The sequence below is a fragment of the Protopterus annectens genome, chromosome 9.part0 (genome assembly GCF_019279795.1).
Source record: "Protopterus annectens isolate FY-2018-M chromosome 9.part0, PAN1.0, whole genome shotgun sequence".
In the NCBI taxonomy this organism is placed as follows: domain Eukaryota; kingdom Metazoa; phylum Chordata; order Ceratodontiformes; family Protopteridae; genus Protopterus; species Protopterus annectens.
The window spans coordinates 1,063,072,629-1,063,100,234 of NC_056743.1; the positions used below are offsets into that span (position 1 = coordinate 1,063,072,629).

The 27,606-nt window shown below is 38.0% G+C and overlaps 1 protein-coding gene across 1 annotated transcript in view; it reads right to left on the reverse strand.

Moving 5' to 3' along the window:
* The window catches only part of VDR (vitamin D receptor), a 1,187,212-nt gene that overhangs the window by 1,114,967 nt on the left and 44,639 nt on the right, over positions 1–27,606 (reverse strand). The window contains exon 2 of the mRNA XM_044083873.1: positions 14,236–14,436. The gene's annotated coding sequence lies outside the window, so the exon portion shown is untranslated. The remainder of the gene's footprint in view (positions 1–14,235; positions 14,437–27,606) is intronic.

The following is a 27,606-nucleotide window of genomic DNA, read 5'->3' on the forward strand; positions in this document are numbered from 1 at the left end:
ACATAAGCAGATGCCTTAGAAAACAGCACATCAAGAAAAGGTCAGTTTTTGTTATTTCAGTGTTACGGGTCAGACAAGCTGCTAGCTATTTAAATGGCCACCATAACCACCATCACAGCCTTAACAGTGATTTCCATTGTATCCTGCTGAAAGACAGAATAATTCCTCATTACCGCAGTCCTCAGCAGCATGCATATACAAATCCAACCTCGTTATGAGGAATGTACCTCATTTCAGGTCTTAAAAAGTTCACTTTTCTCGACTTTCCACACTTAATGGGAATGGGTCTGTCACACATTTAGTGTTAGGAAGTCTAACGAATATCTATGGTATATAGCAATGAATCAATTCATTAAAAATATATTTTTTATAACGAAAACCAGTATATTTTAACCACCCTATGACCTTCATAGTTGAAGTTGTGAGTAAGCAGTTAGTATGTGTTCCACATTGTTCCACATTATGAAGGCTAGTGTTACTCATATTGGAGATGTAAGGTTGAGAGCTATGATGTAATCAAATCCCCCCACCCCACAACCAACTGGCTTCAGAATGCATGTGTACAGTATGAGGCAGTGATTGTAGATGCATAAAAATTACACTTGTGTATAGTTTATTTTATTAAAAGAAAAGACTAAATATTTTAAAGGTACACAGTCGCCTAAATATATAAATAAATTTGTGATAATGTATCAAATAATTCATTTCAATATTGGGTAGGGTACTCTGGGATACATAGAATTCTAAAGTTTGCAGATTTGAAAGTTATGAGTGCTTGTCGTAACAAAATTTGTTTAAAAAATACTTCCAATTACAGGATTTGCTAGGACTTAAGCCAAAGGTGTTAAGGCTATTACACATTTCAGGTCTCTATTCCCCCACTCCATAATATACTACTCTTTCCTGATGCAATTCCAGATCAAGCAAAAGTTGCAGAAGTATGTAATTAATTGAGCATAATGCAAGCGAAAGGAGTGAGGACAATTCCTGAAGCTCAGGGGGTGTACTCACAGTTCTAAAATTACAGGAAGTGCTGATAACTTCCATATCCAACATCAATGGCTACAGTTCTACTAGGACATAATCCCTCCGTTTACAGTCCTGGCAGGCTTCCTTAATGGAAGCTACAAAAGAACTTGCGTTTATATTACTATGATCCCCAAAGGAAGACCTAGCTCCCAACAAAGAGTGCTGTTTAAATACTTGGTGTGGACCAGGTAGCTATTGCACAAGTACTGTATACAGAAGCATTAAAAACTGCTCTGATACCATATACCTCCAGTGTACAGAACAATGTTTTATTGTACCTGCCACAATAAAAAATACAAATAAAACTGCATCTCATCCACACAGGCATTTGTTAGTTCTTTATTATCTTCATACCCTTTAGCAATAGCAAAGGACAATAAAAAGCTGGCCATCTTTATGGAGGATACTTTATTGTAGCCAAATAACAGAGCTCAACCTAGTTAGTGAAGGAAATTTGTCTTCACTGCAGTACTAAGAATACAGGAAAGTTAATTTACAGTTCAGATTTGTTTTCATGGCTGCTTTAGGCATAAAGGTAGAGTTATTATGGAGAGAACCCTCTACTTATGAAATGCAACTTAAGATGGCTTTACAGAACAGTCCTGCAACTTGAAGACAACCTTGGCAGAAGCAACTGCTGCTAGAAACAAGTCTACAAAGTCAAACAATTCATCTATACTGATTGTTCAAATAAGGAACAGTCATTTTTTGATAACTATGCCCCAGAAAGGAAAACGGATCTGCAGTGGAAGCCAAGATAAGAAAATATCCATCAGAAAGACTTTAAAAGCATTAAGTGACAAACACAGCGCTCTATATAAAAAAAAAAAAAAAAAAAAAAAAAAAAAAGAAGGCTGGCAACCACAGCAAGTGATGCAGTAACACAGGATGACATTTCCATGGGGGTGAGGAGCTGTGCGGTCCAGATTACAATCTGCAGTCTCAAACCAGCTTAAACAGATGTTTGCTTACTGCAACTAAATTTAAAAAAGCTTTTTTACTTGCCCTTGCAAGGAGATAGTGCAAGCAGGTATGAAAGGACAGAAACTACCCTGCTGGTAGACTGCTGACCAAGCTATCAGTTGAACTGATGCTGCCAAACTCACACTAAGCACATAGAGGATCCAGACAGATCCTCCTAGAAAAAGTAGGCCAGAAGTCTCAAGAGTCCAAATGGAAGGAGAATGTCCAGAAGAAAAGTCAGAAGCACGAGAAGCCAAATGTGGAGAATCCGTCTAGGGAAGTTGCACCTTCTGAATCAATTTCATTTAAAGGTGGAAAAGCTTAGAGAACATCCCAAAGCCAGGTCTGGCATCCCACAGCTTGCCACTTGGTGGCAAGCTCACTTAAAATGAGCTAGTGTGGAACTGCTCAAGGAGGCAAAAAGCCATAAAAAGGGTACCTCCATTTCTTGAAAATCTTCCTGGCTGTCACAGCAAATGACACATCATGGGACATGGCTGAGCATACATAACAAAGGACTGATTTATTGCAGGTTATGCACTGTTGACAGGAAGTGATTGTTCATGAAATTTCACTTCCATATTCTTATGGCCTCGCTGCATAAGGCACTGAACTAGCAGCCATGGAGGAGCTAATCTACCCAGCGACTGTCATGTTGTCCACATGACTGGAAATAACAGGAGAAAACCTTCTACAAAAGGAATGCTCTCAAGCCGAGTTGCAGTCCATGGGCTATCTGCCCTCCCCTCCAGGTTGGTCTTCAGTGAAATGACAGCCTAGGAGAAAATCCTCCATGGCTTCTAACTGCTCCCTGCCCACTCACATAGCCTTGGTCCTTCCAATCCCCCCCACGATACTGGCCTCCCACACAAGTTTTACTTTCCTCAACCTTCTCACATGTTGCCTTATTCTTCAGCTTTATCCTCTAACTGGCCAATAATGCATTGATGGAGCTTGGAGATGTATGGAAATTGAATTCAGAGTCTGGGGTCTACTAGGCCCCCAAAAGCAACTTTCTAGATGTTCTGCTGTTCATTTTTGTTTAACAGCCTTTTCCTTCAATGATGGTGTGAAGAATCATGACCAAGAAAAGAAATGCAGTCTTACTCAAACTCCCCCTTTTTCCTGAATCCTTTCAGCATACCCAGACTACCCAAGAGAGCAAGGAGTAACTGTGAAATAGCACAGGTGTAGAAACCCAAGGACCCTAGAAGCCATGGGCTTTCTAGATGCTCTAAGGTATGTTTTAAAATATTTTTTTTTCAATTTTTTGCTCTAATAATGACCTAAACAAAAATGATATGCAAGGAAAGTCTTTTTTTTTTGTTCTCTCAGGGATGAAACAAGTTGTGCCTGACAAAACATCAGTTCAAACTAAACAGAAAATAATATGCTTACAAGGATATAAAGATATCAGGGAATTTTGATTGCCTCCCCTACTCCTCCCACCTCCTTCCCAAAAAAACATTGGTCATCTTTTATCTGCTACTCTGGTGTTAGACTGGGATGAAAGTCAAGGTGTAAATGGCCACAGACATATATCAAGTGGCTGTGGTCAGACATGCAACTCATCTTGTACTCCTATGCCCAGATTTCAAACTATTCCTGTCAAACTTGTATAAGTAGCATGCTTACCCTACAACCTGCAAATATAGCCACCTGTACACACATCTGATGTTTGATTGTGATGAAAGTGAAAAAAACAAAGAAAAACAAAATAACAGTAATGTAGTCCAGCTTGTTGCTATTAAAAACAGTACAGTGTTCATAGGCAAGCTACAGTGGTCTTATGTGCACACTGCTGAGATTTGCAAGGAATGTTAAAAAAATAACCACACCATTCCCCACCACCACAAATAAGCTACAGTGACCTTCTGTGCCCACCTCTGAGCTTGGTTGGTTTTAAACTAGATGGGGTTCAGAGCAGAGGCCAATACTCAGCCTGTACCAAAATCCATTTATACAGCCAACAATGTGGGGGCCAGTGGGCCCACAAACTAAGCTTCTGGTTGTTCCAGGATGCATTCAATGCTTTATTTTAAAAAATAAAGACCAGCTTACATTTTTTGTTAACTGCTACCCAAAGAGTTGCATGTGCCCAGCAATACTGCATGTGTCCACACACACACACACACACACACACACACACACACACACACACACACACACACACACACACACACACACACACACACACACACACACCCCTTGACAGGCCATGTGTACCATAAGATGCATGGGAACATACACCATTACTGCACTCTTACATACAGGTAAACTGGAGGAGAAATGCCAATTCATGTACTTCAGGTCTTTGTACTTTTGTTGCCTTAATCACCAGAAACATGAAAAATAGACAAACCAGTACAGCATGCAGACTACAAATAAAAGACAAAACCAATAGCCGGACCAGAGCCATATGCTGTATTGCAACACCAGTGCTCATTGTGTCATTGTAAAAGTGATCAGCTTCTCTCACAGTCAGACCACCAAAAACAGACACCTATAGTGTGAAACACTTCAGACAGTGGGCAATAATGTGGAGCATTGGCCCACTGTACTGGCTTTGCATGTTGCTTGGAATGTTGTACCAGTAGTACAGTTTGACAGCTGCACACTGCTCATGTAAAACTCTGAACCTTTTAGAAGTGATGACAGAAAAGGTTTGCAGTGAACAAGTGCAAGGGAGTTAATCATATTAATGTGGACTGTTCTTTATGTTTAATTCACTACAGTATCCTAATAGCAGCACAACAAGAGGATAACAATTGCAGCAAAACAAACAAATGACAAACAACCACAATATATAGCACTAAAGATAGAAATGCAGATCCCCACAGAGAGAGAGAGAAAATGGCACCGGCTGAGCTTTTATTTTATATAGTGCACTCATCCCTCAGTTTTGCACTGCCAATGAGGAAATTAAGCTTTTTTCTATTATTGCTGAGGAAGCAAGCAAATATCTCCTACAAATATAACAGTCTGCTATATGAATCAGTTGTCATAGACTTTTGCCTAACAGTGGATGCACACAGACAGATGCTGCAGCACAGGGATCCTGAGAAGCAACAATGAGGCCAAGACACCTATTCATTAGGCTGTAATGCGAGAAAACTGCTCGTTTCTGCGATTGCATACTTCAAAGCTCACTAGAAGCAGTAGTGCCATGTTACTTTTAATTATTATTGTGATGCAGTTTAAGTAACCGCTGCTTTTCCTCCTATTGAATTACGAAATTTTAGTATTCCCATTTCTAACAGTCATCTGCATCTACCTCTCTTATTCCCATTTTGTACATGAAGTTGGTGTCATCAAAAAAGAAGCCACCATCACCTAGAGCCAGTTTTCACACCATCAGATGGTTAGCCATACCACAGCTTACCATTTCTAAATGTATACCAAGTATATTTCAGTTACAAACCAGCGATCGTATGCAAATTTTCTGCATTAACATGGAAGCAATGATGAAAAACACCGAAATTGGATTTCTGAATGGCAAGTTAGAGTGTACAGTGTACTCAAGTTACCAGCAGAAACTGAAATAAATTATGGCCAACTTTGTTACTCTGGAATACACTGCAACCTTGCCCCATCAAATCACACACAAGAATACATCATAGCAATACTAGTTTTACACGGATTTCAGCAAATACAAGACACTGGTCCTGTCATCCCAGATCAGTGTCTGTTTAGCAGTATGTGGAACAGACTAAAATACAAGCCAAAAATCAGACTCATTCTGACAAATGAAGGACAGTTGAGAGCAGTGATCAAGCAGCTATGGTAAATTACATGCATCCTTAGATGGCCTCTGTACCCATCAATTAGAAACATTTTGACGGTGTACACCACAGATCTCAGACTGTAGTAAAACAAATACTTAAGGGTTACAATAAAGTTCTGCCTTAATTCACACAAATGCAAGCTAATTTTGTAAAGCCAGATTAGTGACGGTTTAAACTGAACAAATGACAAGAGGGTCAGTTACCGCCAAATAATTAAAGTCACTTCTGTGCACTTCAGGTGTCAGATTTTGATTAAAAACTGATGGACATGTATTGCAGTTCAGCTTTATTCTACTCAACCAATACAAATATATTCATTTATTACTTATTTGACACTTGTTAACTGAGTTACTCCAACTGGGCCAGAGGAATATTTTCAGTGGAAAAGCTCCAATACAGACAAAGTATTTTAACTTTACTCTCCAATATAAAGAAATTTACAATACATAAGCTACATGTATAACCTACATAGGCTATAAACATGTTAAAGTATTTCAAGCTGCTTTACACAAATCACATTAATCATGTAAAATCAAACCGCAGCAATTATTCATATTTCTCCAGAGCTGGGCCAGCAGTTAAGTATTACTGTAATTCAAACAGAAAGTTAACCCAACAGGTTTTCCAGCAAAATGCATTTTTGTTTTTTTTGAAGTATACAAACTCCAATGACTAGCATTTTTTGACTGCAACTCTCAACGGTTTATCAGAAAAAAAATATGCTGGACAGGGCAAGGATTCAAGGCAAAAATAAATAAAAAGAATCAGGGATGCTCTGCAAAATCATGGGTAGTTCAGAACAAATGTTATTCCAGGCCTGAAAAAGTCATCCACAATACCTGGTTGCCTGCCAGTACCAGCATTAATCAGAAAAGCTTACCTTAGACTACTGCTGACAGAAACGAAAAGACAGCCTCTCCTCACACTGCAGACATTCCGCAAACATTCAAATCTGTATACTTTCTGCTTCATCCAGCTTATAATTTTCCTAGATAACACATCAGATTGCAGGCAGGAAGGAGCAGGATGACAGAAAAATGAGGAGTCAAGTGTGCAGCATCACCCCCCTCCCCCCCATGCTGACACTGCATTAACTTTGAGCAGGGGCAGTGAAGGCAGTTTTTTTTGTTTTAAGAATATGAAATAGATTAATAGAAATGTGTCCCTACCCTGTACAGCACCAATGGTGATCTGTGTGCAATACTAGGTGCGCCACCCCCAACAAGAAGGCAGATCCATCAGTTATAACAGATGGATACCAAAGAATCTGGAGTAAATGATTTTCATGTTGATGATAGGATGGGTTAGACCACCATTAAGTGTGTTTTGCAGATAAAATCAAGTGAAATAAAACACCACAAACTGAAGAACAGTAAAAAAGGAAGACTTTGGAGCTCAAGTCAACAAAATCACTTATTAAGCACTTTCTTCCTTGGTACAACAGGACACTTCAGAACCTGAAGTCGTCCTGTTGTACCAAGGACGAAAGAGCTTTGTAAAACACAAGTCAACAAAATCACTTTACCGACAGTTTTTCTACTATGTTCAGTGGCTCTTTTTCCAGTGGCTCTTTTTCCAGTCTCCCAAGTCCACTACACCATAACAGGGCTATTGTACACACCTGGCATGAGGTGATATGACAATGGTAGCTAGACACCCTCAATCCCAGGGCTTTCAAAGGATACTGTTTTGTAAGAAGCAACTGTAAAAGACTGCTTTCAAAACATACATATTTAACCTTAAACAGGAGCAAAAATGTCAAAATAATCCTGATACCTAGAGAACAACTATAAATGTTAACATCTGAAGTGAGAGAAGCTGCGACTCCTCTTTCAAGGAGTTGTTTTGAATTTGCAAAGTGTGAAGCAGATCCTGCCTTGGCCTGACAAGGCTGTCTCAACAGGGCCACCAAAATCCAGTCATCCAGGTAACAGTACACTCTGGTGTCCTGAAGCCTTAGAAGAGCTTCCACAGACCACTTTCAAGGCTGAGGTAATGCTCAAGGGAAGGGTGCAAACTGGCAGTGATTAGTTCCTACTTCAAGAGTAAACCAAACTTACTGACTTATTAATCTTTCAAGTAAGCATCTTAAAGATCTAAAAACAGCACTCCTAGTCTCTTCTAAATGGACAATGGAGGAGCATCAAAAGGGTGACTACTTTGAAAAGACTTTTGTGCCAAAATTTTGTTACCAAAAAGAAATTCTAGTAACAGAGACCTTACTAGTTACAATATACTTTAAAAGCTCTTTGTAAAATCTTTTGTACCTCCTTCCTTGGACAGTCGTTTTGGTAGGGAGGTGCATTCCTTCAATGGGAACAAAAGGGAAAGTGTGGCGAGGGGAAGAGAAGGGTAACAAACAGCCTTTGCCCATACTCTCCCTTAGCCATGACTCCCTGATTATTGTGGACCCAGCAAGAATGTGAAAAGAAACTCTGCCTCCACAAGAAGGTAGCTGGAATGGAAGTCAGGACTGCTGCAATACATCATATAGACAATGGCCGAGACTATGTCAATTTTGGTACACTTGGGCTCACATTACATGTTGCTCAGCCTACAGATTACAACAGAATCAAGGTCTCCAATTATACCTCTATATTCTCAAAAAAGATATGTGAAGGATGAAGCATGACTCCTACACCAGTTAGAGCCTACCACTTTGTTTTCTCACACCCTTCAAGTGCTAATCTACTCTGGTCCAAACAGAAATCATCCAGGATAATCTATAAAAGGTTCATTTAATGTTGTAAGGCATAGCCTGCACTGTTGGTGCACTGCTATGCTTGCTCCCCCCTGCCCCCAAAGACCTATCTTTGGAAATGGATACTACGCAGAACATCAGGTTGCCCACTGTAAAAGCAAGGGACATCAAGTATCCTACAAGTAGTTTAGCATTGGCATATGGCTTATTCATCCAGTGGGTCACTCAAAGTAAAACAAGCGCTTTACATAGTTCAGAAAACTCAGGGGCAAGGTGAGAATGTGAACATGCATTTCCTAAAGTGGTCTACAGCATTAAACTCATTACCAGGGGGGATGGGCTGTAGCAGCATAAAAGTATGGTTCCTCTTTTAAGGCAACTGCTAATGCCCTAATGTCCAGTTTGGAGGAGGGGGTCTCAGACCACCATTACAATCCTTACGAGGGCAAAGGGCAAAATAATTCAATTAACCTAACTGAAAACAAAGGCTAGAATGTCAAGGTACTTCCAAGTGCATGAAGTAGCATCTTTAAGAATGTCTGCAAAGGAGACAACAGCCAAGACAGTCGCACTGTCCAACAGCTTCCTGCAGTAATTTCAAAGAAAATGATGTTGTACAGCCACCTCCTCTCTTTGGTATCAAAGCGAACCTCCTAAATTTGGGGTTCTCCACAAGAAACAGAAGCAACCGATCCAGAATGCCTGCTTTTTTTCCCCCAGGGAAGAGGCAACAGCACTGGGATATACTGCAGTCTTGAAAAGGGAAAAAGAGTGCAGCAAGAAATTCCCTGATAAGATCATGCAGTTGGAATGACAGTAGAGTTGACTTAACCAGTATACACTGGATAAACAAACAGTTACCTGGTGGAATGGAAATAACCAAGCATCACTGGCAAGGAAGACTACAGAAAAGGTGATATTTAAATGTACCAACGCCTACAAGTCAGGCATCAGGTAACCAGATGAAAATTGACAGTGGGCAGAAGATAACCGGTATACTGATTCCTAGTTAGCTAGTGATCAAGTAGATGGGGGAATAATAAATGCCTGCACCAAAGTCAGAGAAATAGATACAGGTTAATCTCTTGTTGACCTCAGACGAGTTCATAATCCAACTGTAGAAGATCTGATGAAATTCTCTGGGGAAGAAGGCAGTGTTGGACTAGAGAAAACATAGGGTATAGATTAATTGGAAAGTACTCCCACAAAAGTATTGTTATTAAGCTCACCACTTAATAGACCCAATACCGGATGCTGTGTTCCACTGCTTCCTTAATTCTATACTTTTCACCAGTGCAGGAAATGTTATTTGTGTCCTTAAATTTCTTGTTATACATCTTAAAGATACAAAAGCTTTTTCACACCTTTGCCTAGGTTTTTCAGATTTAACTTTTAAAAAAAATAAAATAACTCTGGATCCAGGTGTGAAGGTGATACTCTAATTAGGTCCAAAAGCTGTTGCTCCAGTGCTTGGTAGAATTGTTAGACTTATGGCAAATGGAGCAAGATTAAATGTCACGTTTGGTACCTTAGCAAATCAAGCATGTAGTGTGCTTGACTGCAGGCAATATTTGTTTTCTAGGCAGACAGTAAAATGTCATGGCTGTAAAACAGGGTAAAGTCTAACAAGCACTAAATTGAAAACATATTACCCAAAAAGAGGTACAGGCCTCCAAATATGGATGGGAATATTGTGGCGCAGTTGTAAAAATGCCAAGTCACTAATATCTGGAGTTCAGTCCTGACTTTCAGTCACTGTTTGGAGTTTGCAAGTACCTTCCACGTTTGCAACAGTTTCCTCCCACCTTCAAGAAACATGGTTGTGGAGATCTTCATATAGAGTTTGGCAGTTAGCACAGAGGATTAAGCCTATGGGGTTGTTATCAAACTGCTTCACGTGGTCTAGGGTTTGATTCCCTCAGCCTCCACTTGCGTACTGTGTAGCTTTGTGCAAGTCTCTTAACCAGATGGCACTCTAGGGCAATTAGGAAATTGGGCTAGGCTTCTCAGTAGTCTCATGGACATTGCCTAGTAACTATATATGAAACTATGAAACAAAAGCAATTTTCACCTGAACGAAACTTTACGACTACAAAAGAATCTCAAGCAGCAGTCTATGGTCTTTAATTGCACCTGAACAACTTACATGGAAAGATCAAGTGCATTACAGAATAGGATGAGAATAAGCAGCTTGGGAAAGTTTTACATGCCAAGCAGCCTAACACTTGTGGTGTAGGCCCTCTAAGCCTACAGCAATAACTCTGTGATAACAGATTTTGTGCATAAATATCTGTGTGTGCAATGCAGTCAAGTTGAGACTAACTCATGGCAGCCCTATGGACTCAGTTTTCACTGCAAAGATATTGGTGTAGATGGCCAGGTGCTTCTTCCAGTCAAACCTAACAAGCACCTTTAGTCCATTTTCAAACCTAGGATCACAGACAGATGAAGTGCCACTACACCAAACGACCAATATTATAGCTGTAGGAGGAAAAACAATAGCAGGCAAATTTAAAACTGCCAAATTCCATCTGTGGTTTCCTGCATGGGAACGGCACAAGTCAAACAGTGGAATGAATCAAGACAGCAGAAGAAAGTTAACCTGGAGTGTGAGGCATATAGGCTCTGTGTATTTCTGATATCCAAGTCACCAAGTGCTGCTTAGGGATCAGTAATTATTTTATTTAAGAGATGGCTAGGATCATTTTAGCTGTTCACAGATTCTTTTGCCTTTCTTGTAATTTATTTGTTCAAAGTGATTTTCCATGTTCACCGTACAAATTTAAAATTCTCCTGATAAAAATGAGCTTTATTCATTTTTAAAATTTTGTGACAGTCTATTTACTTATTAACTGACTGGAGAGCATTTACTGCTAAATGGTAACAAACTGCTGGCATCCATCTCTAATTGGCCAGACTGCTCTGCTATATACTACCATTTGTGTTTATAATTATTTGGCTTATTAAGAGTAGAACTGTAACTGGGATAGTGGCAGTTTACTACTTTGACCTAGGATAGAAGACTGTAGTGATGAGCGATTATCAGCCTTCCATGGAAACAAAGGTGTGTGTGTGTGTGTGTGTGTGTGTGTGTGTGTGTGTGTGTGTGTGTGTGTGCATATGTGTAAATGTAGACTTTTATTCAAAGTACAGTTACTGAAGACAATTGAGCACTGGAAGGTACTGAAATCCAAACAAAGTAGTAAGAAAGATGTCCGTGGAAGAAGGCCAAGAAATCTACTCAGTGGGATGTTAAGTGCAAAGCCTATTCTTGAGTATGGATGGTGTAAGTCTATACTCAGAACAGTGCAGTGCATATTTTCTGTATGCTCAAGTCCAAAACCACAAGGAGTTGCTTAGTGATTAGCGCTTGGCCATCAGGAATACGGTGTCTCATGTCACACCACTGGTACCATCAGTTTAGATTTAGAAAAATGCCCATAGGCAATGGTTTGCAGCCAAGGACCACAGCTGCTGCAAATTATACTTCATTTCCCAAAAAATATGAACCAAGAGAGATTTAATTTTGCTTATGAATTAAATAAAACTTGCTCAGTGTTCCCTTTTCTAACCAAAGAACACTGGGTGCACAGCAAATATGAGTCCAAGAATGAGCTCTACCACTCATATGCTTCAGAAATAAATGGCCCTTTTTCTCAATACTGAATTGCACACAAATATTACTCTGGCCAGCGCACGCATTTAATGATCGAGTTATTCATAAAAAGGTCGGGGTCCGGACTTTTCCATTCCGTCATAACTTTTTTAGAACACGTCAGCTACATAGCAGGTTGGGTTAACTAATGAAATAAGCAACGGAGATATCCGCTATACGGATAAATCCCCGCTGTTTAGTTGTCTTTAACATGTTAAACCCTTAAAACAAAAAGAGATTAGTGCAGTAAAGAGATCGGAGAAAGCAGATCTTTTTGCTGTTTTATAGTTAAGACATTTTAACATTTTAAATAAGCAATAAGCAATGAATCAAAATTTATTTTAATGTTTTATTTTTATTTGTCTCGCCATGTTAAACTCAAACATAGCTTAAAAAACAAAAAGATCTTAGGATCTCTTGCTTTCTCCGTTGTTTTTGCTCACCTGCTGGTAATGCGCCGCTACAGATATCAGAATATCCCGCTGATGCGCCGCTGATGCTAAACAGAAGGGCAAAGCATATATAATTTATTTATTATTTAAGAAAAGTAATAATTCTCTTCTTAAATAATAATATGAAAGAGCATTAGCCTGATGCCTGGTGTAATTTCCACGGTTGTTTTGGTTGCTTCTATTCGTCTGGTCACTGGAACCAAACCACGCAACCGGTGGTTTATTTAGCATACCCCACCCAGGCGTGGGTTATTGCTATATTAGACATGCCTTGAAGATGTACGAGCATTGCTTCTAGCTAGTTTCACTCCATTGTTATAGCCATTGTTTTAAAATACCGTTGCGTGCTACTACATATGCCAATGCCAACAACCATCTCTCACACACTTTACAGTAGCTGTAAAAAGACTCAAGAGGAATAAAACTAGGCTCAAACAAATGGTCCACATAATATGCCAGGGTTGACCAAGCTTACCGAAACAGATTTTATGAACAGTTTTGCTTTCCCTGTAAAGAAAGCACTGTTCTGGTCACTCTATACTCCCATGCTAACTGAAGAATATCTGCTGTGGACTGACATTCTTAATTCTGAAATTCCAACCTGATTTACTTTAGTAGGCTATGCTTCAGATAAAGGCAATTCAAAATTCACTCACATAAAGCAATAAATGCCTGCTACTCTTCTGAAAATTTCAAGATCAGAGAAAAAAATACTTCACGTATTGTACATGATATAAAAAAGTCAATACAGTTTAATCCCCCCCCACCCCATCTACTGCATTAATTAATTTGTAACATAGGATGGCATATGATGGTGACTCATAAGAACCGGAATTCAGAGATTAATAGGGACCAGTAAAGTTCAAGTTTTCAGAAGATGTAAAAAAACAGCAAACTTTTTGATATGGACAGAAAAATCAAAATCAAACCTCATATGCAAAAAAGGTTTTCAAGAGAAGCAAGAAACTCCTAATGCATTTCTCCAAATGCATTATTTTGTCCTACAGTATGACCAAGTTCTGTCTTTGCTCATAGAGAGTAGGGCAACAAAATGACCAGGTTTACTTACCTTGCACCTTTAAATGTTGTAAATAACAAGAAAAAGCCTTCCATGTTCAAAGTTACATGAACTAAATGGAAGCTAGTTGTACTTTGAGAAGTCTGCACTATGCTCTGCCTGTAAATCAGATGGTGACAATCATGCTAAAGGTGGAGAGATTGACATTTCCATCCAAGCATGTATAAAGATGGGAAAAGCTGTACATGTGAGAGACTTCTTCCCAGAGAGTCTGCTATTGTCAGAAAGCATGCAAGGACAGTGCTATGGCATGTATGAATAAAGACTAACAGACAATCAAAGAATCCTTCCCCAAGTGGTAAAAGGACTGCGGCCAGCTTATTCTCGCACATGACATGGAATGCTAGAATCCCAACAAATTTAAAGCTGATAATCCTGCATATCCCAAGCAAATATTCTTCAGTAAAAATGAGCAATTACATGTGTGGATTTTTTTCATATGACAGTGAAAATGAACAATTTCAACTCCATATAGACAGACAGTAATCTAACTAGAAGCCACAGATTTTTAACTTCTACGGGAGAAAATGGGGGCATACTTTGCTTATTATAAACTCTGTAAAATTGCTTACCTTGATAAGAAACCAATAGTTAATCACAATACATGCAGAGGCGGCTCAACATATAGCTGGAACTGGAGTGTTCTCTGGCACATAACACACAAAACATGGCATTACAAGAGAATACTGCCACTCAAAACGGCATCTATGACAAAATGGACAGATGTCAACAGAATCAAGCCAGTGACTGAAACAGACCGATTTTCTTTGGATCTGCAAAATAAAGGTAAAAGCATACCATGAAAGTTATTTTACATTAATGGCAGCAAATCAAGAAAGATCTGTGAACTGAAGGCAGTTAACGGTACATGTTAAACAAAACACAATATCTTGTATAATGCATAATGGAACTCAATTTCTTTAGACATTTACAGTAAACACAGGTTTTTAAACCAACAGGTTTGCTCACTAACAGGCTACCACCAACCACATCTAAAATTTGAAATGCATATGCAAGTCAAATTTCAAATTCACCTACCCATTTGAGCAATGGCTGGTAATAGGACTAATTCAGGCAGCTGTCCAGGGCCAAAGCACTAGGAAGAAGCATAACCAATTGCCCAGTATCTACAATGAAATAATCTTAAACATTTTATGTGCCGAGCACGACAGCCAATAAAAATGTTTTAATTAAAACTAAAACACTGCAAGTATTTAACCTTGTATACTCACAATGCTTTATCATAACAGCATGTGCATCAAGGGTCAGTGATGTTGTTCAGTTAGGGGTGCTCTGTTTACTTATTTTAAAGTAAAGTAATGTTTCTTTACGGCCAAATGGCGGTCATATCTAAAGCAGCCACAGCTTTCTGCTCCTTGCCTTCCCAAGATTACTTGACACTTCAGTGTGCAAAAAGCCTGTAAATGGTACAGTAAATATTTCTGGACTCATGGTTTGAACAGCACTAGCAGACCATAGTAGCATAAGGATTTTGTTTGCCTGGAAGGCAACCAGATATGGGTAAATTATGGACATCTAGGAAAACTGATTACTTTACGGAGATTGGATGTGAACTGCAATTTTGCATAAAAAGCAGACAAAATACATTATGTCGGACTTTGTATATTTCAGAAAATCTATGCCAATAAAACAAAAATTCTCTCTCTCAACTTAAGTATATACAATTGTAATTGTTCAAATCCAGTCACTGATTATGGACCTTTCTACCTCATTACTTTTGGCTTTGTCCCAGATTCTTGCAGCAAAACGTTCAGAGGTAGTTTTTTTTTTTTTTTTTTTTAAATCTCAAATCAGGTGAAGTGTACAAGAGCACAGCAAAGTGGCTACAACTGTTGTGTGTGTGTGTGGGGGGGGTGGGGGGTGGCAGGCTGTCTGTAGAAGAAAGTACCTTAATTTTGTGTCATTTATTTACTTTAAAGTATAGCTTTGTAGAAAGTGTGCATGTGTGGAAAATTCAAATACATTAAATAAATATTTAAATTTATTTTTTATTTTACATTTGTTGACTGGGATAGTCCGACTGGATAAATGTCCATTTTCAGCAGAGGCCCGGGGAGAAAAGCTCTCCAAGGTACAAACAGAAACACATTACATAAAACTTAAAACATGTTAGTAACTGTCAGTCTATAGTAGTAAGAAAGCTGTACAATTTACAAAAAAGGTTAGATAAGGTAAAAATCTTAGAAATTACAATCCAGTAGAGTAGCCATGAAAATGTTACCTTACAATAATAGTGCAAGTACTAGTCAGGCTTAGAGCAAGGACATAGCCAGTGTGACTTAAAATACTGTTTTTAGGCTTTTCTTGAATGGACTTACGGTGGATACTAGGGCAATGTCTGCAGGAAGGTTATTCCAAATTTTAACCACAGAGTTATGAACACAGTACTTCAGAGATCAGAGGTGCATGCAGTCAATAATGTGGCTATAACTGGTATCTACAGGGGCTGTCTGTCGGTAGGAATGATGGCTAGGAATGACGGACCTTGTTGATAAAGATAAAAAACAGTCGATCAAATGCACTCAAGTTGAAATATTTTACCGTAGTAATTTGTCATCACACTGGGGACTTCAGGTATACACATTCAGGTATAAACATTGGTGGATTATAATAGCATCTTGACTGATTTGTTCTTGCTAGAGTTTTCTGATGTTTTACTTTCTGTGGAAAAATGTTCAAGTTCATTCAAATCTAAATCAAACTTGCACACATTTTGCTTTATTAAACAATACATATCATTTTTTAAACAATCTGGTAGGCAAGCATAGATTTAAAATCAGTAATTTAAATCCAAATGAACATGGGCATTTGTGCCTAGTCCACAAAAAACTGAGGTGTGCTTCCGTTGTTTGAAAACTACACAGACACAAATGTACACTTACAATTCTATCCAAACATTTCAGAAGAACAATATCATATACTAACAAAAACAATGGCTACAAAAGGTCAACTAGGAGAACCTGGCAACATCTGAAAAGGCTAAATATGTACATAAACTCAGGTGGTCATCAATTATCCATCACAGTATGAGAAAACAGAGTCCAAGAAAGGTGCATAATGCTATGCCAGTAGGTCAAATGATTACAAATGGTGTCTGCGCACAGGGCAATGTACATTACGTACCATTCTCTCTGTGCCCCACAAGTGACCATTTTTTTTTTTGCTTCCTTTGTACAAGGACAAGAAAGATGGAAAGATGGTGAAACCCTGGTGTTCTATCTGCCTTAAAAAGAAAAAAAATATTTAATTTTTTTTTTTTGCAAATGAACATCTCCTATTGTGTTCTGGTTAAAGAAAAACTACCAAAATTAAACAGAAGATAATACCGATTTACTTTTTTCTAGGCACAAGCAAATCACACAATACAAACAATTCCCTCTGGCAAAGACCATCTTAAAAATACAAAAGGGAATCCAGTGTGAATACTACCAGGTCATTTTTCACAAAAGTGAAAAAGAACTTGTTAACTGTAATGAGGTGCAGAGTGAAAATATTCACATGGGAGAACCTTAGCCTGCTACTCAATGAAAATAAACTAAACTAGTTGTCAAAAGTGATGCTGCTGCTGCAACCAAAGACATTAGGCATAACTGTTTGGCTAGTCATCTGACCAGTTATGAACAATAACTGGAGTCTTGTGAGGTTGATATGCAGTGAAGGAGCATGATGCCTTGCTGCTTCTGAAACAAAAGGATGAACAGCATGTAACAATGTGGTTCAAATGGAGCAACTGTTGCTTTTTCATGTGAATAAAGTGAAGAGGGAGAATAAGTTTAGGAGTAAAAGCATATACACTGCTGTTAATTCTAGCTAAGAAGAAATTCAGGAAATGAAGACTATTGGTTCAGTTAGTCTCAAAGCACCAGAAAGAAGGTGTTAAGGAACCCCAAGAATGATTTAAAAACAAGTCAGCCTTCAACAGTAACCAATCACGCTTTCTCAGAAGAGAATGTACCTTTTCAGTATAAAAGACAAAAACAAAACAAAAAAAAATGTACAGTTCTGAAAAAGTTTTTTCTGATGGTATAAATTGTTTAAGGCAGAGTCAACAATGGCTAGATTATAAGAGGCTTCATGGATATGGCAGTGGCAGACCAGCCGTGCCCAACGTTTGATAGTGGAGGATACTGTAGCTTCTTCATAGTATGAAAATTAAATGGGAAGAACAGGATGGCTCCAAGGAAACAGGCAAACTGATCATCTATCCTGCATCTGTCTCTAATTGGACCAAAGCTGGACCATTACCAAATGGGGTCCTAGACAGAGTAATGAACCAGCCCCCACCCGGCAGTCATTCTGGTGTCCCATTACTTGTCCCCCCCAGAGTTACCATAAACACTGTTAAACTATAATCATGCATGCTACTTGATTCTTTACTTTTGAAATGAGAGTTTAATTTAATGCTTTTTATTTATTCTTTGACTAGTTTAGTCCCAATTAGGTTAGCAGCCTCTTTTCAAGCAAGACCCTTGGTGGTCTTTATACCAAGGGAAATTTGGCCAGGGCATTGGTGAACTCCCCCTACTCTTTTTCAATAACTCATGTGGATGCATAAGATCTCAGAGCACCTACAGTCAACATAGGAAGATGGGTTCTCAGTTTAACATCTCATCCAAAGGATGACACTCGGAGTTGCAGCTCCCCCTCTTAGTGCACTGCAGTGTCAGCAATCCATCTACATGGTACAGGAGTAAAACTCACAGCCTTCTGCACCAAAGAGGAATATGCTATCTGTTGCACTAACACTGCTTACATATTTTATAGCACAAACATTGAGCCATTTGCCAAGCAAACCTGTTGCACACTGAAAACAGACAGCTTGAGCAAAAGTAAACTTCTCTTCCCTTGAAACGTACAGTCACTGAAATTACATTCAAACAGTCATTGAAAATGCACCTACCCAGTGGTGGATTAAAGTGTACCTTGGCTTCTGTTCGGCTTTACAGTTTTGAACATTTTCCATTAAGCAGTGAAACAAAACATATAAACCAAGAAATGACAGTACACATTTCAGAACTACAACCAGGGCATACCTCCTAAGTGTCCAGATTTTCACCTCATATTTTTGTTTGTTCCTTATAAAATTTGTTTTCTGAAAATCATTGAGGACTGAAGTCCATAAGACATTTTAGTTTTAGAATTCACACCTCTTCAAAAATTGAATAAAACAAAGCCTGTAATTTCAACTTTCTCTGTTTATAGGAGCAATATTGAAAAACTGACCCTATTTTGGGGCCTTTGTCACTTCCCACCCACTACTTTTGGCCTTGTCCAGATTTCTAGCACTGTGATGCTAGAAAGTTGGTGTAGAGTACTAAGGTTTTCATTCACTGTAGCCAAGGTATTGGGTTTGAGCCTCACTAAGTTTGTACATCAATTAGTTAAGAAGTTCTGACAATGGCATTCTACGCCAACAGTTCCCTGTGGCCGGTGGCTGTTAATTTGGATGTAAAAAGCAAGCAGTTTAAAAATCCACACACACAGTACCTACAAGGTTCCCCATTAGTCCATAATGCTTCTTTATAGCCATCCATTACTCCTCCAGTGGAAATGAAATTGCATACTCTTACTCTGTGCTGTGCACGCATCTTATAAAGTGGACACACAGAGCAACACTAACAGTACGGCAACTTTTTTTTTTTTACTTGTTTAAATTAATGTGGTGGGCAGCCCTCCCCCAGCCAACAGGACCCAAGGAGTTGCCAAGACAACCTAGTGCTGGATCTGGTTCTGAACTGACCAGAGAAATGTGGTCCTTCATGAATTCTTGATTGTCAAATATATGTGCAGTGGTGGATCATGCCACGATGGTGCAGCGGTTAGCGTTGTTGCCTCACAGCAAGAGGTTCTTCCATTTGATTCTTGGCTGGAGCGTCTTGTGTGGAGTCTCTGCATGTCCTCCCCATGGTTGAGTGATGTTTAAAGACATTCAGACAGCTGCGTGTATGAATGGGTGTGCCTTCTTTGAAGGCTGGGCATTGGGCTGGCAACTCGACACTAAAAATCCACTGCCAGTCATTAGCTGACCGAAATTCAACTGTGACGACCTCTAACCAGGAAAAAGCTGAAAGACTAAGAAGAATGTGCAGTGGTGGATGGGGTTTTCAAAGCAGCAAAGTATTTTTTTTTTTTTTTTGCAAGGATTGGGACACTGCTACAACTCATCTAGCTACAGGGACTACAGCCAACTGTTTATCAGCTTCTTTAACTACACTGAAGACCGTTTTTAAATCATGCCATTTATTTGAATCTTCACAAATCCATAAAAACAAAATGTTTTATATTTGCAATTTACCAGTCTATGTGCACATATATTTAAACTTCAACATAGTTAGAAGTGTATTTAAATAGAAAGTGAAAGCAATACAAATTTGCTAAACTTCGCCAAGAATTAAGCTATTCAGAACTTAAACCGTCAAGATTAAAGTGCACTATGTTCTCTGTAGAAATTAAAGACCAGTATTAAAAATGGCCAGTGGAAAAAGAAGCTCTGACATTTGGCCAGTAAAAGCCAACTGCAGACTAAACAGTTATGGCTTTCTATACATTACAGATTGTGTTTACTGCTGACTATAAATAGAAAGCAGTACATGAATAATATGATGGACTGGTGCACAGTGTAAAACTGGCCTGCTCAATTGTCTAGTGCAGTTAAGTTTAAACGCACTGCAATTATAAAAGAATGTAATCTCTTCTAAAGTTTCTATACATATCAGTATGCCATTTGGAAAAATTATTATCTGGCAGTCAGTCATGCAGTTAACATGGTGGATTAATACTACTTACTATTGATAATGTTAATCCTATAGCCTACAGTTTGATTCTCTTGGCTTCATTTGCCTATTTTATGATTCTATGCAATTTTCTCAATGAGACAATGCTCTTGGGCTGAGTCGTGGTTACATATGTGCTTTATTTATCCCAGTTAAACATAACAGAATAATCTCTGTATATAATGCGGTCAACGATTATCCATAGGTTAAGGGGAAAATAAAAAATGCAAGATAGCCAAGGAGCTGTTAAGTTTCCCCCAAATGTAGGACACACACACACACACACACACACACACACACACAGACACACATTTATCAAAATGCTCAAGCATCAGATTGATGGGTTGATGCTGGAATTTCAAAGAATCAACATACCAAAAAACTGAAGAAACTGGGGAGGGAGGAGAAATATCATAAAAGAAATGTTTCTTTTTGTGATCAACAAAGCCCATAACATTCAATTTGGGTTAAATGTTGTAGTGATATGGACAAGATTTCTTTCCTAAAGTAAGGTGCAGGGTTATGGATAGGGCAGAGGCAGGTTAACATTAGCACTCAGTGATCAAAGCCTAATGCCACCACCTAGTGCATGCCAGCCCTTTTCTCTGCACCTTATGTTAGAAAAACCCTTTCCAGTACACCACCACTACACAAGACACTGATACACACACACACACTTGAATCTATCCCCTTACTTGGTCCTTACTTTAATGCTTTATTAAGCAATTATCAAAATTTTGGATCCTAATTACAATAATAGCATTTTCAGAGTTTTAAGCCATCATACTTAAAGCTTGTTTACTGTGGAGCACTGGAATAAATTTAGCAAAGTGCTCCGACAATAAAAATATTTTATTTTTTGGGTGACTAATTACTCTAGGATAAAGGGAAGCTCCACGTCATACAACTCAATGTTTTGATAAATAATTTATTATTCACTAGGTAATATTTTAGATCCAATTGCGACTACTATTCCAAATAAAATACAATACATAACTTAGATTTAAGAGTGGCATGTGTCCTTGGTTGTTCTGATCATAATAAAATTACATTTCAGATGAAACTAAGCAGATCCTTTCATGGCAAAATTTATACCATATATATATATATATATATATATATATATATATATATATATATATATATATATATCAGATTATGTTAGAAATTGGAGTATAAAGTTTACAATATTCTGTTCTTATCTATTAAATATCTTTGAGTATCAATATGGGTACTCTACCTTGGAGAAACTACTGAGTAGCCGTGTTGATGAACATGTTAATTTGAAAAAATGTTGACAATTTCCTACATGTTGCAATAAGTCCATCACAAGGTTAAACGGAAAAAAACCCTACAAAACAGTTTCCTACTAATGTAAATAAGAATTTTTTTTTAACTCAAATTATAATGTATCAATGTTTGATACAACGGCATCATCTATTGAAGTTATTTAAAATAATGATGCAATATCAGCTTGTGCTTATACTATATAGTGTGTGAGTTTAAACACTATTCTGCTGTTAAATCAGAATGTTAGTTATTCTGGTACTATTAGAGATCAGAAAATTCGGGTCCTTTACCTAATAATGAAATCTGAGAAAGAAGGATACCTTCTTCAAATTTAAGAAAATTGGGAAAAGAGAACTCGTGCCTCTTTACTAGGAGGAGAAAGAGATGCTCATACCCATTTTACAATTTTTAATCAATTACTGGAAAATGGCACTGTAACTTATAACTGGAAGCTCTCTTGCATTAACCCCTATAATTGGGAGCTCTCTTGCATTACCTCCTGTACATTAAAAGGGCAGGAAAGATACCATTAGCAGTTGTACTCCCAACTTTGACATACCTAATTAGCATGTGCTTTGAAAGAAGTCTACTAGAAAGAATGCACGGCTCAAGCTGCAGATTAAAAGTTAATGATACGACCAACAAGGTTTCATAAAGCAAAGATCTACTATGAGTAACTTGATATGCTTTTATGATCAAATAACAATGACCTTGGATATGGGTGTGGCTCCAGGCATGATTTTTTTTTTGGGACCTTGCCAAACCTTTAATTGCATCATTCCATTCACAAACATTCAAGTGAATCTATCATTGTGGATCGTGAACTGGTTAACTGACAAGTCATTCTGTGATACGAGTCAATTCAGATTTTCTGCCTGTAATATCCATTATTCCTCTAGGATTGGTTTTGGGCCCAATGAGGTTTAAGCTTTTTTTTTTTCTAGTAACTCAAGGAACTCCAAATTTTGGATCCAAAAATATGCAGATGATTGTAAAACTGGTTTTATTATACAAAATAAATCTGATGCCAATGATCTTAACACGTATTTTGTGTCCAGTTAACAAGGGGGCACAGCACACTAAACTAAAGTTCAGCCTGGATAAGCATAAAATTATATATTTCCTCAAATAAATTCAAAAGTTTCCAATGTATTTTACAGGTTTATTACTAGAAGAGCCCTACGAATGTAAAGATCATAGTATTACTGCTGCATCCGATTTAGCTTTTTACCATCACGTCAGGGATATCACTACTAAAGAAATTAAAAATATGGGTTATTTATTGATAAATCTTTCAACTAGAGACAAGAAATGTTTGATTATAGTGTATATAACTTGCAACAAACCCATTACTGGGTATACCATTTTGCACTTACACTAAACTCAGTTTTAGAAGGTGTCCAAAGAAAACATACCAAGAGAATTTAAGTCACTTAGATGATTAGATGTTAAGTATTTAAAACTGTTTTCTTTCTGCTACAGGCACATTCAGGGTAAACTGGTACTGGCATAAAACATATTCAATGACCCTGGTTTACAGCTAATATACAACATAGAATTCTTTAGCTATTCAAAGACTTTTAGACACTACAAAATATAAAAATTGTGTCAAAGTAGGAAGATCTGGTAGTAGGAATTCATGTTACAGTCAAAATCACTAAACTATGGAATAAACTCCCAGTCTGGATAAGGGGGTCCAAAAATCTGGAGACTCAAATCAAAATCAAAATCAAAATTATTTGGGCCAGTGACAAAGCTTTTGAACTATTTCATGAGGAGTGTTCCTTCATGGTTGTGAGGCCTGAACGCTGTGATCAAAAAACCCTAACTTTAATACACTTACACAAAACACTTCCACCTCATAATGCCGAAATATTCAATACATCTAAAAGTCTCATTAGTAAGCTATAAAATACATTACACTGCCACTATAAAAAAGACAAACTTGCACACACTCCAACACTACTAATCCCTCACCTATCCCCATCTCAAACTGTAACTCGCATAGAAACACTCTCGCCCCCTCCAACCCCACTCACCTGTCTCGACAAAACAGAACATTTGCACCACGTGGCTATCTGTACTACTGACATTAAACAGCAACCCCTGCGTTCATCAACCAAATGGATGACTGACCAAGCTTCCAGGAACCATAAAGACGTGTGTGTGTATATACATATACACACACCTATATATTTATAGAGATACACACAATATGGGTTGTATACACCGGATCAAAGACAAAACTGGTTGAACGTTTTTTGCCATGTCCCAAAACATTGAGTGGAACTATTTGTTGCATAGCTAATAAAAAGTCAGTTATGACTTACCTGAGCAAGACTGCTGTACAGCCGGGATTGGGAATATGCCTCTTCATTGCTGCTGTATGATCTATAAGTTGGTATATATAAAATAGCAGGGGTATGAGATGAAGGTGGACTCTGGCAGCATTTTGTGTCTGTGTGACTGCTAACATTTTGATAGTGTGTGCAGATCATATCTTTTTTCCCTGTTTGTGATCTTATTCATTTAGACTAATACATACTCAAATCACACACACATTGTGCATGTACACTCACATGCATTTATATATACCAGTATTAAAATTAAAATGACACTTTCCTCCAACTTCAACAGCAAGACTAAGTTCAAGTGGGCTGAATAGGGTAGTACACCACTGATGAAAGGTGAAAAACCCTACACTATTAATGTCATTTTGTTGTGACTGTTTAAAACCTATAGGCAGAATAGTCTTCTGCTATTTAACATATTCAGATGCACTACAAGGATTGGCATAAAATGTTGCCTTGTACTTCAGTGCCCAATGGTGTACGCATGGACTACAGCATGTAATTTGAAAACTATGGTTCTCTGTTTATTCACAGTCTATGACCACAACAGTGTAAAAGTTTGAATATTTATGGAGAAAGCATAATGTTTTTAGTTGAGAATGGTTAGACAACTGTCTAATTGTGCTAGTACTTCTCAAAGTGTCAAGAGTTCTTTTTATTTCCTCTCTATATGCAGATGACTAGAGACAGAAGATTAGAATGTCTGAGAACAGCAGGATGGCCTGAAGAAATAGCAAAATAGCTGTATCCTGTACCCAACTTCAACTGGCTAGATAGCATCACATATGCTTTCGTGCACAGTAGATTTTAGGACTATTGTTGGGTTTCTGAATGCGTCAAAAGAAATATCTTCCAGAATGCATTCACTGTATTATATTTAGCCTATGAAAATATAAACCCACTCTTGTAACAAGATCAAATGCAGCACAGGTTGATACTGATATACACAGAAGCAATGAAACAGATGCCAGTGTCTGCATTTTGGAACATAGGATTATTTTTGTTTTGCAGTTCACTGCTGTCCAGTTTGCAGCTGCATTGAAGTTGAATATTTAAGATTAATTAGGCAACATAGGAAAATAGTGGACAATTGTAACTCATCTGGTTATAGATTTGTTTCTTTTGTTAGTTACTTTTGTTAGTTCCAAGTTTTAGTTTTTCTGAATGGGAACAGTTATGGGCAGTACTTTCAAGCTTGCTAAACTAAACAGATGAATGGTTAGAGAGATTAACTTAGTACTAGTTTATGTTGCTCTTGGACAAACTAGAACCCGTTATACAATATATTTGACTGTACTAAAGACTGTCAAGCTACGCCATTTGTTTCATGTATACTCGTATAATGGAGTGTGCAACTTGATTTATACAAGCCCCCTTATAAGTGGTACTTTCTGGAAGATGAAATGAGCAAGGTGGCAGTAGTGGTTTAAGTTTAAATTTACAACTGTCCTACAAATACTGGTATAAATTAAGGATTATTAAGAAGGGAGGTGGATCAAGTAAAATCTAAAATGAAAACAACCATTAAAGCTGGTTACTGCAATATGAGTGAGACAGCAAGTATGACTGGTACATAGAAGATAGACTGTACAGGTGGTCTCATGCAGGAGAGAGTGAGAGAGTCTTCAAGCATGTGTGGAAGGAAATGCATCAGTGAAGGATGTTACACAACGGATGCACGATAAAAGCTTTAGACAAGCAATTTTCAGACCAGACTCACAGTAAAGTATGGGATTTTAATACTGTTAGAAGTCCATTCAAGTAGGTTAATATCTGATGTTGTTAGTCTATCATACTAAATGCATAGTGTTTGGGCCAAGTCACCTATGGGTTTTGTGTGGAGAGTTTCAACATGCAACGAGTTGGCTCTACTGCAATTTGGTTACAATTAATGGATTATTACAGTACAGATCGTGTATGTGCACACATGAGTGAGCAAATGCATGCATTTACATCTGAGGCTTGGAAGGGTTGTGTCTGTGGGAAGGAGTAAAGATTTTGGTAGTGTCTCAAATGTGAGGGGGGCTGTTGGTTTTAGCTACCCTCTGGATGATGCAACAATGGGGAGGAATAAGAAGCAACTTCCAAAATGAAACTCACAGAACAACCAGGCAACTAAAGGTATGCCTGCATTCTGATGGAAAGCTACAATTAGTTGGTTAGAAACACTAGCATGTAGACACAAATAACTGGTAAAATTTTAGAGTTGTTTGGGTAATATAATCTGTAAAAACTTGGATAACAAAATTATAACTAACTAGGACTTCTAGAACAATGGATTACTGAATTATATAAATGAAGATATATATTTCTTCTTTAATATGGTGGAACTTATAAAATAATTTTTATTTTCCTTGGCATTCATTGAAAAGACTATTAAAGAATGACGCAAGAAAAACAGTACTCCGCAATACTGTTGTGCTTTATAAAATTAAGCTACTTACTCCCCAGGACATGTACATGGATATGTTGAGGATTAGAATAAAAATAGGGGATGAGAACACGAAGCTGTCTAAGATGGTAAAAACTACAAAGGATTCTATAGGGATTGCACCACTTAGTTTTATAGATCAGAATCAAGTGGGCTATTATAATAATGTTACACTTGTGTAATTAACCTATCCTACCAACAGAAATGTAATTTCCAAATTGCCTTACAACAAAGCTGTACAAAAATGTAACAAGCCACTGTTGTGAACAAAACTATCACCTTTTGGATTTGGCAATCATTAACAAAAGGTTTCAACCGAACAGCAGAAAGAAAAAAAAAAATACTGAAAAATCTCCAATTTTGCACTTGGTATATACTGGCAAGTTTTTGGTACATATGCATCCACAACTTAATTATCCAGGGTGCATAGAGTAGATCACACCAGGAAAATATTCTTGTGACCGGTCTATTATCCTATGGGATGTGGCCATCACTTGCCACAACTAAACATGTTTCCGATTGGGCAACCAATGAGCTAAAATTTAACCACTAGCTTATATCAGGGATTTACTCACCTCATAAATAGTAGTGTCATACATTGCTATCTTACAAACAGCAACCATATATTGGCTAAAGCTGTTACATTCACAAATGCACAATGCTTTCTAGGAGTGGTCAACATGTTTCAGTGCTACAACTCCTTCATTGTAACTACTACCAGGCCAGTCTGGTACACCAAGGCTGCAAATTGTACACTCTGAAGAGAGTCAACTGCTGCATGCCTTTTGGTGTACAGGGGAAAAAAAAAGATGAACTTGATTTGCTTGGAGAATATACAAGTAGCAGCTTAAAACTGAAATGGTTGAGCAGGAAGGTGGGAGTCAACATCCAGCGTTTTCTTACCCATTTTGCAGAAAGGGGAACAGCTGGATATTAACTACTCTACAAACTAGTAAAAGTAGAAAATATATCTGGATGCAACCATGTGATGCAAGATGACATACCACATAATCAGTTTCACGTGGGTCTTGTGAGGCCATGCAAATGAACTTCTACAGAAAGCTGTACATGCTGTGG